Source organism: Biomphalaria glabrata, chromosome 1 (assembly GCF_947242115.1).
Source record: "Biomphalaria glabrata chromosome 1, xgBioGlab47.1, whole genome shotgun sequence".
Lineage (NCBI taxonomy): Eukaryota > Metazoa > Mollusca > Gastropoda > Planorbidae > Biomphalaria > Biomphalaria glabrata.
In genome coordinates, this window is record NC_074711.1 from 61,162,463 (window position 1) to 61,177,710 (window position 15,248).

Here is a 15,248-nt window from a genome sequence, read left to right on the forward strand (position 1 = left end):
CTACATTTTGAGATAAAAATTCAAAAGAAAGCTAAATAGAGTTTAGAATTAAGAAAAACACCCTGTTGGTCAGGATTGTGTGATGTTACTATGCAAAAGGAGATACAAGACACCTCTTACAAAGACAATGACATAAAAACTCCTTTGTTCCCCTGGTAATTAGGTCATTCAATACAATTCAATTATCTAATATAAACATTTAACATGCAACTTTTGAGTGAGTCTAATGTGAATGTATATTTTGTTTTGTTTGGTGTCACGCACAAATTGTAAGACAAATGTCCTTGTGGATAATACAGATTGTTATTATTTTATTATATTTATTACTATCTAGTTTGCATCACTAAAGCATTCCGCTCAGGCCGGAGTTTCCATACTAAAAAAAACTATTTTAAAAAGTTATAAAGAAACTCGTAACTCATAAACTGTTAAACCAGTGACTAAATGTCTGCTCATAAAGTTGTGTGTGTGTGTGTGCCGGTCTGATCAAAACTGTGACTTCAACCAAATTGCGTCACTTTCCGATCCTAAATGGGCATGGGCAACCTATTAAGACCTATTAGAAGTTACCAGTGTGTATATATATATACAGAGAGAGAGAGAGAGAGGGAGAGAGAGAAATGAGAGAAGAGAGAGAGAGAGAGAGATAGAGAGATAGATAGAGAGAGACAGAAAGACAGAGAGAAACAGAAAGAGAGGGACAGACAGAGAGGGAGAGACAGAGAGAGACAAGACAGAGAGAGAGAGAGAGAACGGTGTGAGAGGAAAGTTGATCGAGTTAAAACACAAATACATATTGATCTGTTCCTACATAAGACGACTTGATGTAATATATAATTTTCAGGACAGAATTGTCAATGTGGTCAGACCCAATACACAATAGACTTTGGAGTTAGAAAAGACACAGCGATTCATTAGGAAGCTATGACATAGGACTCAATGGTGTTACCTTATATGACAGGTGGCGAAACTCGATAGAACTCAATAAAATATTAAATTACACTTTGTCATACGTCTTACTACACACACACACACACACACACACACACACACAAACACACACACAAAGAATTGTTTCTGCGAACTCACACACACAGGTGTATTGATTGATATTCTTAGCAAACAATAAGAGTTGCAATGCTCTCCTTAAAGGTAAGCTCCGCCTGTAGTGTAATGTTTATTTGTAACACAGTGCAAAGCTAAAGGTAAACGATACCAGTTCATTCGGCAGAGCGCGCTAAGGTTGTAAGACTGTGATCGGCATGGATGGATGGAAAAAAGGTAGAAGGGAGAGATAGATCGATGGATGGTAGGACAGAAAGACAGAAGAACAGACAGAAAGACGAAGAGACAGACAGACGAACGGACGGAAAGATAGACGAACGGACAGACAGAGAGACTGAAGAACGGAGGGGTGGATAGATAGATAGATAGATAGATAGATAGATAGATAGATAGATAGATAGATAGATAGATAGATAGATAGATAGATAGATAGATAGATAGATAGATAGATAGCTGTATGGATGGATACATTGATTAATGAAGTTTTTTTTTTTTTTAAAGAAACAAACGCATTCATGCTTGATGCCTTCCAAGAAGTCCCAAGAGAACCATTATCGTCTGCAAGCCCATATTACTACGCTATTTGAAAACTTGATGCCCTATTAATTAACGAGATTCTCTGCACAAAATGGCTGTCAAGGAATGACGCACTAAATTTCAATTCACGAGCAGGATGTCACAGAGACAGGAAGTGGTGGGAGAGACACTGTCTTCGACATCACAGACACGACGTCATTTTAATTTAGGCTAACAAAAATATGTCTTCAGTTAAGAACTGTGTTTGTTTTTTCTTTCTGAAATATAAATTAAGAAAATCCATTGCTATTTCCGATGATTTCAACCTAATATTTGTGGGCAAATCCTAGACAAGTTCCAGCTATTTCAGCAAACTATTTCAGCCATCTGATTTCACTACATGAGCAAATCTATATTTTGTTTTGTTAATTTCAAAACGTGTAATTACTTCCGATTTAAAAACATAAGTTTCACTTCGAACACAGTAACCGTATCGTTAGACCATTAGATATTCTTCAAGAAACAGGTTTCTAGTCAATCAAGATTGTGGGCTAAAACTTGATATTCCCTTCGTTCTACCCCCCCCCCCAACACCCTTACAAGGGGAGTGGCTTCACTCATGTTTCTGCAGGGATAAGTAAAATGGCCTACACGAAGCCAACTCGAAGTTTCAATCCATGCTGGAACTTTTAAATGTTTAAGGGTTATAGAGACTTATCCTTTACCTTAAAGGCTAATATGCTTTTATACCGTCCAATTCGGTTAATCGGACCACATCGGGACGCAATCATTTTGGTCCTAATAATCGGCAGGTACAATTAAACTAATTCAGTTGTTTGATAGGAATTATTTCGGTATCTTAGGGTTCCATCCGAAAAAAAAAACAACGGATGGTCCGATTAACTGGATTCGACTGTATCTACAGTATTATGTTAAGTCGGTTAGCAATTTGCTAATTTCAGGATCATTAATGAGCACAAATATCGATTTAAAAAAAATAATGAAAAAAAATGTTTAATTTTTAAAAGGTTTCTGTAGGATTCAAAAACGACTGTGGTGACAGCCAATAATAAAAACATACAATTATTTCTAACGTAGCGTCACAATATCCCGGCAAAGGAAATGATGATGCCTCAATTGTTGCTACATAGCTTGAAAGGATTTTTAATAAGAAATCGATATGTCAAGTTGATATCAAATTCTAGCTAAATGAACAGATCGATATTCTAAACAAAATATTTCATTTACATATGATATCTTAATGTGGGATTGTTGTTTTAAGGACTGGCTGGGGGTTAAAAAAAAGAACAAACCTAAAAAGAGGATATTGATCCCACAAATAAACGATTCGGAAATATGAACATATATATAGTATCGCGATGTTTTAGAATATCCCCAAATCTCAACATGTCGGGCAGGGAAGCGGAGTGATAAAGCGCTTGGACTTAAGACTAAGGATATCTGGTTCGAATCTAGGTAAAGGCTAGGATTTTGAATTTCGGGTTTTTTAATACGCCCCTGAGACACTACAACTCTAATGGGTACCTGACATTAGTTAGGGAAAGTAAAAGCGGTCGGTCGTTGTGCTGGCCGTATGACACCCTCATTTACAGTCGGCCAAAGAAACAGATGCCCTGTAGATCGCAAAGTCTCAAAAGGACACTTAACTTTACTTTTTAAATGTCACCATGGAGCCTTGTCGTTGAATGAAATTTATTAAGTTCCAAAAATGAAGGTCAAGAACCGAAGGTCACTAATTTCCGAGACCTACTACTTCTACGAAGACACCAAGACAACAATCAACTGCTTTACTTCTCCTCCTGATGCAAAGTATGGACATGTCTATAGAGCTTAGGGCCCCAGCTAACTTGGGGGCCACAAAAAACAGTTACAGGGATATTTTCTATCATCTTGAAAAAAGAGCAAGTAGAACATATTTCGTTCAAAGGCCCGCCCATGTCTTTAATAGCTTAGGGTCTTAGCAAGTCCTTCCCATTAAAAAGAGTGGCAGTAGACATCTTGTGCTGAGCATGAATAGGATCAAACTCATGCCACAATGACATGCTCTACATCCTCGAAAATCTCTTTTACTTCAGTACCGGCCAGTTTGATCCCTTTTGAAGTTAATTTAATTTGACCTGCGATCTTCTTACTAGAAGAAAAGAGTGTATTGCCACAAGAATGAATTTCTTAAGAATTTCTGAAACTTATTATGCAGCAAAACGCTTGTCGCACAAACCTTTTTTGGAGGAGCTTGTAAATCTCTGGTGAACTATAAAACCTCCACAGGGACTTGCACTCGTACGTTTTGGCTCAGCAACATAACCTTGTTCAATCCCGTACCTTGAACTCTAAGGATCATGAAGCTAAAGAATATCTCGTGGAGTCAATGCAGTCTCTTGATGTCCGGGGGAACCACCGTGTTCACAGCGCTCCATGCCGTGAAACAACAAATATAAATTTACAGATCGATACTGTTTAATGAGTATCGTCTGCTTTATACCAACAATATTCCCAGGCGATACTGTTTAATGAGTATCGTCTGTTCTATACGAACAATATTCTCAGGCGATACTGTTTAATGAGTATCGTCTGTTTTATACGAACAATATTCTCAGGCCCAAAGCCCAAAAGTCAAGGGAGAGAAATGTTATACATGCTAAAAATATAGAGATGCCCTTTAACATTCAAATAAGGAAATAATACAAATAAAACGAACGCAATAATGCACAATTATTTCAGCATCGTTTCTCAAACCAGTGGGTTTTTTTTCTTTCAAAGTAACGACCTATCTATTTCTTGCATTTGTCAGACTTTTCGCTTTATTTGTTTCATTCAAGGCAATATTTTTCTAATAGAATTGGATGCTTTTTGGAAGCTTCCAGTTTCAACATTTGCAAAATATCTACTGAACGCTTATGTCTTTTAAGTGACACAAATCTCAAAAGTTCCTCTTTAGGGCCTTAAGCTGAGATAACAATTCACACAAGAATTGCATGCACCTCCCTAGCGCCGTCGTAGGCCCGATCGCTTCATGCTAAAACAAATAAATTTAATATACAAAATATATACCTATGTATCTATGATGCAATTATGCAAGTGAAATAATGTTGCATATGCTTGTGAATTACTTTCAGTGCTTTCGTGCTTACTAAAATTGTGCATCTGTTCTCTTTCTTTAGGTAGTGCGTTTTAAAAACGTTTGCTCGTATCTTTAAAAGCAAAATAGTAAATAACAGGCCTATCACGTGTCTGCACTACCACAGCAAAGAATAGGCCTATCACGTGTCTGCACTACCACAGCCAAGAATAGGCCTGACACGTGTCTGCACTACCACAGCATAGAATAGGCCTGTCACATGTCTGCACTACCACAGCCAAGAATAGGCCTGTCACATGTCTGCACTACCACAGCCAAGAATAGGCCTATCACGTGTCTGCACTACCGCAGCCAAGAATAGGCCTATCACGTGTCTGCACTACCGCAGCCAAGAATAGGCCTGTCACGTGTCTGCACTACCACAGCCAAGAATAGGCCTGTCACGTGTCTGCACTACCACAGCCAAGAATAGGTCTGTCACGTGTCTGCACTACCACAGCCAAGAATAGGTCTGTCACGTGTCTGCACTACCACAGCCAAGAATAGGTCTGTCACGTGTCTGCACTACCACAGCCAAGAAAAGGCCTATCACGTGTCTGCACTACCGCAGCCAAGAATAGGCCTGTCACGTGTCTGCACTACCACAGCCAAGAATAGGCCTGTCACGTGTCTGCACTACCACAGCCAAGAATAGGCCTATCACGTGTCTGCACTACCACAGCCAATATTAGGCCTATCACGTGTCTGCACTACCACAGCCAAGAATAGGTCTGTCACGTGTCTGCACTACCACAGCCAAGAATAGGCCTGTCACGTGTCTGCACTACCACAGCAAAGAATAGGCCTATCACGTGTCTGCACTACCACAGCCAAGAATAGGTCTGTCACGTGTCTGCACTACCACAGCCAAGAATAGGCCTGTCACGTGTCTGCACTACCACAGCCAAGAATAGGTCTGTCACGTGTCTGCACTACCACAGCCAAGAATAGGCCTGTCACGTGTCTGCACTACCACAGCCAAGAAAAGGCCTGTCACGTGTCTGCACTACCACAGCCAAGAATAGGCCTATCACGTGTCTGCACTACCACACCCAAGAATAGGCCTGTCACATGTCTGCACTACCACAGCCAAGAATAGGCCTCTCACGTGTCTGCACTACCACAGCCAAGAATAGGTCTGTCACGTGTCTGCACTACCACAGCCAAGAATAGGCCTGTCACATGTCTGCACTACCACAGCCAAGAATAGGCCTGTCACGTGTCTGCACTACCACAGCCAAGAATAGGCCTGTCACGTGTCTGCACTACCACAGCCAAGAATAGGCCTGTCACATGTCTGCACTACCACAGCTAAGAATAGGCCTGTCACATGTCTGCACTACCACAGCTAAGAATAGGCCTGTCACATGTCTGCACTACCACAGCCAAGAATAGGCCTGTCACATGTCTGCACTACCACAGCCAAGAATAGGTCTGTCACATGTCTGCACTACCACAGCTAAGAATAGGCCTGTCACGTGTCTGCACTACCACAGCTAAGAATAGGCCTGTCACATGTCTGCACTACCACAGCCAAGAATAGGCCTGTCACGTGTCTGCACTACCACAGCCAAGAATAGGCCTGTCACGTGTCTGCACTACCACAGCCAAGAATAGGCCTATCACGTGTCTGCACTACCACACCCAAGAATAGGCCTGTCACGTGTCTGCACTACCACAGCCAAGAATAGGCCTGTCACGTGTCTGCACTACCACAGCCAAGAATAGGCCTGTCACATGTCTGCACTACCACAGCTAAGAATAGGCCTGTCACATGTCTGCACTACCACAGCTAAGAATAGGCCTGTCACATGTCTGCACTACCACAGCCAAGAATAGGCCTGTCACATGTCTGCACTACCACAGCCAAGAATAGGTCTGTCACATGTCTGCACTACCACAGCTAAGAATAGGCCTGTCACGTGTCTGCACTACCACAGCTAAGAATAGGCCTGTCACATGTCTGCACTACCACAGCCAAGAATAGGCCTGTCACGTGTCTGCACTACCACAGCCAAGAATAGGCCTGTCACGTGTCTGCACTACCAGAGCCAAGAATAGGCCTATCACGTGTCTGCACTACCACACCCAAGAATAGGCCTGTCACATGTCTGCACTACCACAGCCAAGAATAGGTCTGTCACATGTCTGCACTACCACAGCCAAGAATAGGTCTGTCACATGTCTGCACTACCACAGCCAAGAATAGGTCTGTCACATGTCTGCACTACCACAGCCAAGAATAGGTCTGTCACATGTCTGCACTACCACAGCCAAGAATAGGCCTGTCACATGTCTGCACTACCACAGCCAAGAATAGGTCTGTCACATGTCTGCACTACCACAGCTAAGAATAGGCCTGTCACGTGTCTGCACTACCACAGCTAAGAATAGGTCTGTCACATGTCTGCACTACCACACCCAAGAATAGGCCTGTCACATGTCTGCACTACCACAGCCAAGAATAGGTCTGTCACATGTCTGCACTACCACAGCCAAGAATAGGTCTGTCACATGTCTGCACTACCACAGCCAAGAATAGGTCTGTCACATGTCTGCACTACCACAGCCAAGAATAGGCCTATCACGTGTCTGCACTACCACAGCCAAGAATAGGTCTGTCACATGTCTGCACTACCACAGCTAAGAATAGGCCTGTCACGTGTCTGCACTACCACAGCTAAGAATAGGTCTGTCACATGTCTGCACTACCACACCCAAGAATAGGTCTGTCACATGTCTGCACTACCACAGCCAAGAATAGGTCTGTCACATGTCTGCACTACCACAGCCAAGAATAGGTCTGTCACATGTCTGCACTACCACAGCCAAGAATAGGCCTATCACGTGTCTGCACTACCACACCCAAGAATAGGTCTGTCACATGTCTGCACTACCACAGCCAAGAATAGGTCTGTCACATGTCTGCACTACCACAGCTAAGAATAGGCCTGTCACGTGTCTGCACTACCACAGCTAAGAATAGGCCTGTCACGTGTCTGCACTACCACAGCCAAGAATAGGCCTGTCACATGTCTGCACTACGACATCTGACCTAGACAGTTTAATGTGCCTAGGTATTAAAGCAAAATGAGAAAAGCACTACATGTTTACGCACGCGCGCGTGTGTGTGTGTGAGTGCAACAGACTGTTTGAATGTACACAGTAAGAGCGGGAAACTCGGAGCTTGTGCTTTTGTGTGATATGGACACGTATTTAATTTCAAAGTGATGATTGGCCAACACATACACGCATCACAAATCACAACCATTCTGAAGTTTACATTGCACAAATCAATACAAGTTCATATAAAACATGTCTGTGCGGAGAAATGGAGTTACTTCAGGTTTGTAACACAATGAATGTTACTGCAAGTGTATAACACAATTAATGTTACTGAAGGTTTGTAACAATGAATGATACCAAATTATGAATGTAAGTGCATGCAAATACTATATTGGATGTTATTCACACAAAATGAGTGTTCCTATAGGCTTGTAACACAATGAATGTTACTGCACAATGTTATTGCACAATGAATGTTACTGCAGACTTAGAACACGATGAATGTTACTGTAGGCTTACAACACTATAACACTTAAATAGTACAAAAAGTATATTACCAGGGATGTATCTTACACAATTCCTAGTCTACACTAATCAAGATAATATTCAAGATGTTTGACAGCTGTATGGGGAAGGGTGGGAAATGTATTGGACGGGAAATGTTCCAGACTGTTACATGACCATAAAGTTGACAAAGCTTCATTTTTAATGTTACAAGAATGATAAGAAGATCTCGATCTCTATTCCCATCTATAAGGCCGAGCTATCAGGACCAGAAAGTGCGGTCAAAACCCGATCATTAAATAATAATAATTAAATTTGATGTTGTTGGACAATGTGGGCAATGAGAGAACATTGAGTCGACTAAGCGTATGTCAAAATGCCCTGCTTTATCAGAATCAGGTCGCCTTAACCATGTTGCAAAATTGATCCATCCAACATCTGGCCCAAACAAATAATCTGCTTTAAAAAAAAAGAAATGTACACCCACTTACTAAATATAGTCGGCTCGATACAAGAAATGCCGATAATAGCAGCGACTAGAGTCGAACGAAGCAGAGTGAATGTGTTTCCCTTTTAACAAAAATAAAACCAAAACAAAATGCAAGAATACTAAAACGAACCAAACTGTCAAGTAATTAGCAGAGCTACGTGAACTTCAAAAGCATTGCAAAATATTCAATGAAGATCACAATATGAACTGAGGAGGTTCTTGAGTCCAAAACTTGAAAAAAAATGATCCTACGTTTTGACAGGTTTCCTATCAGAATACGGTCAATGGAGCAGAAGAAGATTTGGGCTACTATAGTTAAATATGAACTATACCGACTGCATCGATAATATGCTTAGCAAATGGATTTTGGTATTCTCAAAGCATTGTTTCTTTCCAAAAGTTCGATAGCCTAGTCAAATTCTTCAGTGGTATAATAGGGTTTATCATATGGTTTCGATCTGAATATAACCAGAAGTGTCCAGAAGTTAGGCTTATTTACTTATGTATACTTACTAAGAATAGGATATTCGGAATCAGACTTCGGGAATCGCTTTGTATTTCATATGACAGCGTGACCCTGATCAACATTTATCGACGTAAAACCTGACATAGATGGGACTTGATTGGTAGCCTAGTTCAAGTGATCAATTTATTTAGTCATTTTGTTTTCAATTGATACTGACGTAAACGAAGGGAAACTCCCCATATTTCGTATGTCTCACACTAGTGTATTCGAATGAAAGCTCTTATACAATATAGACTCTCATTTAACTAATGGACAAAGTCATTAACAGTGGAAGCTAGTTGTACATACCAATGTATTCAATTTGAATTTAAAACAGCCCAGACATTTGAGTTGAGACTTGACAAGACTCCAAACCTAGGACATTTTAAGCCAACGAACCAACTAAATGAAAAAAAACTAAACTCAACTAAGCTATGTCTACATTCTTGCTGCAATAAAGCGTACAACCTACTAAACTGAAACCCAAGCACACAAACTCTGAAAACCTAATGCAAACCTAAACGATCTTAACATTCTTAACGACAAGATAACAATGTGAGTTTGTGTTATCAAACAAACTCAGTCGGTCCCGACGGGTCCACCCATAACATTATTAAATATAAAAATTGTTGGATTATCTGTTTTCTTAATCACTATTCCATGTCTAAATGTAAAACTTGACGCATGTAGCAAGTTAGTAAAATTGCTATCGAAATGAGAACCAATTATTTATGTTAGTGAAACAATACTTTTATTTTAACCTGGACCATGGAGACAAAGCCAAATAAGCTATTTACCTAACCAGGGTTTAGTGCATGTAGCTTGTCATGAACGGGGCATGCAAGAGCTACTAACATTTAGAAAGATATTGTCTGTTGCTCTATAGGCTGTGTTGATCGTTCTGCCTTCAACTAACAAGTCAGTGTAGTCCAACGTCTAAATAAATGTGTTGTTCATACTTAATCCACGAGTTGATCTAAGCTTGGTAAAACAGAACGGGTTGAAAGGCGTAGGACTAGTTCCTATTGCTTGGTAAGAGTTATCTGCCCTATCAGACTAAAGCTAATGCTAACCGTTGTAAAGGATTCAATGAAGGTGAAAGCGCTACAACATTGAAAGTTGAGAGAAGGGGGGGGAGGCATACAAGAGAATGGAGAGGCGAGATCAATGTTACGGGTCAGAGGGCAAGTTTTGAACTTTAAAAAAAAGGGAGGTGGCAGTGGGGGGTTGGCGTGGAAGAAAATAGAAGAGGTGATAAAAAAAAGTGGACACAAAATGGAAATAGAATGGCGGCGGAGTTTGAGTTTTGAGTTTTTTGGCACATCGGCACAATTTAGGCCATGTCGTGCCCGAGAATGGCGGTGGAGCGAAATGGGTATAGAGTGGCGGTGGAGCGAAATGGGTATAGAGCGGAGGTGGAGCGAAATGGGTATAGAGTGGAGGTGGAGCGAAATGGGTATAGAGTGGAGGTGGAGCGAAATGGGTATAGAGTGGAGGTGGAAAGAAATGGGTATAGAGCGGAGGTGGAAAGAAATGGGTATAGAGTGGAGGTGGAGCGAAATAGGTATAGAGCGGCGGTGGAGCGAAATGGGTATAGAGCGGAGGTGGAGCGAAATGGGTATAGAGTGGAGGTGGAGCGAAATGGGTATAGAGTGGAGGTGGAGCGAAATGGGTATAGAGTGGAGGTGGAGCGAAATGGGTATAGAGTGGAGGTGGAAAGAAATGGGTATAGAGCGGAGGTGGAAAGAAATGGGTATAGAGTGGAGGTGGAGCGAAATAGGTATAGAGCGGCGGTGGAGCGAAATGGGTATAGAGCGGAGGTGGAGCGAAATGGGTATAGAGTGGAGGTGGAGCGAAATGGGTATAGAGTGGAGGTGGAGCGAAATGGGTATAGAGTGGAGGTGGAGCGAAATGGGTATAGAGTGGAGGTGGAGCGAAATGGGTATAGAGTGGAGGTGGAGCGAAATGGGTATAGAGTGGAGGTGGAGCGAAATGGGTATAGAGTGGAGGTGGAAAGAAATGGGTATAGAGTGGCGGTGGAAAGAAATGGGTATAGAGTGGAGGTGGAAAGATATGGGTATAGAGTGGAGGTGGAGCGAAATGGGTATAGAGTGGAGGTGGAAAGAAATGGGTATAGAGTGGAGGTGGAAAGAAATGGGTATAGAGTGGCGGTAGAGCGAAATGGGTATAGAGTGGAGGTGGAAAGAAATGGGTATAGAGTGGAGGTGGAAAGAAATGGGTATAGAGTGGAGGTGGAAAGAAATGGGTATAGAGTGGAGGTGGAAAGAAATGGGTATAAAGTGGAGGTGGAAAGAAATGGGTATAGAGTGGAGGTAGAGCGAAATGGGTATAGAGTGGAGGTGGAAAGAAATGGGTATAGAGTGGAGGTGGAAAGAAATGGGTATAGAGTGGAGGTGGAGCGAAATGGGTATAGAGTGGAGGTGGAAAGAAATGGGTATAGAGTGGAGGTGGAAAGAAATGGGTATAGAGTGGAGGTGGAAAGAAATGGGTATAGAGTGGAGGTGGAGCGAAATGGGTATAGAGTGGAGGTGGAAAGAAATGGGTATAGAGTGGAGGTGGAGCGAAATGGGTATAGAGTGGAGGTGGAGCGAAATGGGTATAGAGTGGAGGTGGAGCGAAATGGGTATAGAGTGGAGGTGGAGCGAAATGGGTATAGAGTGGAGGTGGAGCGAAATGGGTATAGAGTGGAGGTGGAGCGAAATGGGTATAGAGTGGAGGTGGAGCGAAATGGGTATAGAGTGGAGGTGGAAAGAAATGGGTATAGAGTGGCGGTGGAAAGAAATGGGTATAGAGTGGAGGTGGAAAGATATGGGTATAGAGTGGAGGTGGAGCGAAATGGGTATAGAGTGGAGGTGGAAAGAAATGGGTATAGAGTGGAGGTGGAAAGAAATGGGTATAGAGTGGCGGTAGAGCGAAATGGGTATAGAGTGGAGGTGGAAAGAAATGGGTATAGAGTGGAGGTGGAAAGAAATGGGTATAGAGTGGAGGTGGAGCGAAATGGGTATAGAGTGGAGGTGGAGCGAAATGGGTATAGAGTGGAGGTGGAAAGAAATGGGTATAGAGTGGCGGTGGAAAGAAATGGGTATAGAGTGGAGGTGGAAAGATATGGGTATAGAGTGGAGGTGGAGCGAAATGGGTATAGAGTGGAGGTGGAAAGAAATGGGTATAGAGTGGAGGTGGAAAGAAATGGGTATAGAGTGGCGGTAGAGCGAAATGGGTATAGAGTGGAGGTGGAAAGAAATGGGTATAGAGTGGAGGTGGAAAGAAATGGGTATAGAGTGGAGGTGGAAAGAAATGGGTATAGAGTGGAGGTGGAAAGAAATGGGTATAAAGTGGAGGTGGAAAGAAATGGGTATAGAGTGGAGGTAGAGCGAAATGGGTATAGAGTGGAGGTGGAAAGAAATGGGTATAGAGTGGAGGTGGAAAGAAATGGGTATAGAGTGGAGGTGGAGCGAAATGGGTATAGAGTGGAGGTGGAAAGAAATGGGTATAGAGTGGAGGTGGAAAGAAATGGGTATAGAGTGGAGGTGGAAAGAAATGGGTATAGAGTGGAGGTGGAGCGAAATGGGTATAGAGTGGAGGTGGAAAGAAATGGGTATAGAGTGGAGGTGGAGCGAAATGGGTATAGAGTGGAGGTGGAAAGAAATGGGTATAGAGTGGAGGTGGAAAGAAATGGGTATAGAGTGGAGGTGGAAAGAAATGGGTATAGAGTGGAGGTGGAGCGAAATGGGTATAGAGTGGAGGTGGAAAGAAATGGGTATAGAGTGGAGGTGGAGCGAAATGGGTATAGAGTGGAGGTGGAAAGAAATGGGTATAGAGTGGAGGTGGAAAGAAATGGGTATAGAGTGGAGGTGGAAAGAAATGGGTATAGAGTGGAGGTGGAGAGAAATGGGTATAGAGTGGCGGTGGAGCGAAATGGGTATAGAGTGGAGGTGGAAAGAAATGGGTATAGAGTGGAGGTGGAAAGAAATAGGTATAGAGTGGAGGTGGAGCGAAATGGGTATAGAGTGGCGGTAGAGCGAAATGGGTATAGAGTGGAGGTGGAAAGAAATGGGTATAGAGTGGAGGTGGAAAGAAATGGGTATAGAGTGGAGGTGGAAAGAAATGGGTATAGAGTGGCGGTGGAGCGAAATGGGTATAGAGTGGAGGTGGAGCGAAATGGGTATAGAGTGGAGGTGGAGCGAAATGGGTATAGAGTGGACGTGGAAAGAAATGGGTATAGAGTGGAGGTGGAGCGAAATGGGTATAGAGTGGCGGTGGAGCGAAATGGGTATAGAGTGGAGGTGGAAAGAAATGGGTATAGAGTGGAGGTGGAAAGAAATGGGTATAGAGTGGAGGTGGAGCGAAATGGGTATAGAGTGGAGGTGGAGCGAAATGGGTATAGATTGGAGGTGGAGCGAAATGGGTATAGAGTGGAGGTGGAAAGAAATGGGTATAGAGTGGAGGTGGAAAGAAATGGGTATAGAGTGGAGGTGGAGCGAAATGGGTATAGAGTGGCGGTAGAGCGAAATGGGTATAGAGTGGAGGTGGAAAGAAATGGGTATAGAGTGGAGGTGGAAAGAAATGGGTATAGAGTGGAGGTGGAGCGAAATGGGTATAGAGTGGAGGTGGAAAGAAATGGGTATAGAGTGGAGGTGGAAAGAAATGGGTATAGAGTGGAGGTGGAAAGAAATGGGTATAGAGTGGAGGTGGAAAGAAATGGGTATAGAGTGGAGGTGGAAAGAAATGGGTATAGAGTGGAGGTGGAAAGAAATGGGTATAGATTGGAGGTGGAGCGAAATGGGTATAGAGTGGAGGTGGAAAGAAATGGGTATAGAGTGGAGGTGGAGCGAAATGGGTATAGAGTGGAGGTGGAAAGAAATGGGTATAGAGTGGAGGTGGAAAGAAATGGGTATAGATTGGAGGTGGAAAGAAATGGGTATAGATTGGAGGTGGAGCGAAATGGGTATAGAGTGGAGGTGGAAAGAAATGGGTATAGAGTGGAGGTGGAAAGAAATGGGTATAGAGTGGAGGTGGAAAGAAATGGGTATAGATTGGAGGTGGAGCGAAATGGGTATAGAGTGGAGGTGGAAAGAAATGGGTATAGAGTGGAGGTGGAAAGAAATGGGTATAGAGTGGAGGTGGAAAGAAATGGGTATAGATTGGAGGTGGAGCGAAATGGGTATAGAGTGGAGGTGGAAAGAAATGGGTATAGAGTGGAGGTGGAAAGAAATGGGTATAGAGTGGAGGTGGAGCGAAATGGGTATAGAGTGGCGGTAGAGCGAAATGGGTATAGAGTGGAGGTGGAAAGAAATGGGTATAGAGTGGAGGTGGAAAGAAATGGGTATAGAGTGGAGGTGGAAAGAAATGGGTATAGAGTGGAGGTGGAGCGAAATGGGTATAGAGTGGAGGTGGAAAGAAATGGGTATAGAGTGGAGGTGGAGCGAAATGGGTATAGAGTGGCGGTAGAGCGAAATGGGTATAGAGTGGCGGTGGAAAGAAATGGGTATAGAGTGGAGGTGGAAAGAAATGGGTATAGAGTGGAGGTGGAAAGAAATGGGTATAGAGTGGCGGTGGAGCGAAATGGGTATAGAGTGGAGGTGGAGCGAAATGGGTATAGAGTGGAGGTGGAGCGAAATGGGTATAGAGTGGAGGTGGAAAGAAATGGGTATAGAGTGGAGGTGGAAAGAAATGGGTATAGAGCGGAGGTGGAGCGAAATGGGTATAGAGTGGAGGTGGAGCGAAATGGGTATAGAGTGGAGGTGGAGCAAAATGGGTATAGAGTGGAGGTGGAGCGAAATGGGTATAGAGTGGAGGTGGAGCGAAATGGGTATAGAGTGGAGGTGGAGCGAAATGGGTATAGAGTGGAGGTGGAGCGAAATGGGTATAGAGTGGAGGTGGAAAGAAATGGGTATAGAGTGGCGGTAGAGCGAAATGGGTATAGAGTGGAGGTGGAAAGAAAT

At 43.0% G+C, this 15,248-nt stretch overlaps 1 protein-coding gene across 9 annotated transcripts in view; it reads right to left on the bottom strand.

The window, feature by feature from the left end:
• The window catches only part of LOC106061562 (adenylate cyclase type 5-like), a 143,502-nt gene that overhangs the window by 107,288 nt on the left and 20,966 nt on the right, over positions 1–15,248 (bottom strand). The window lies entirely within an intron of this gene.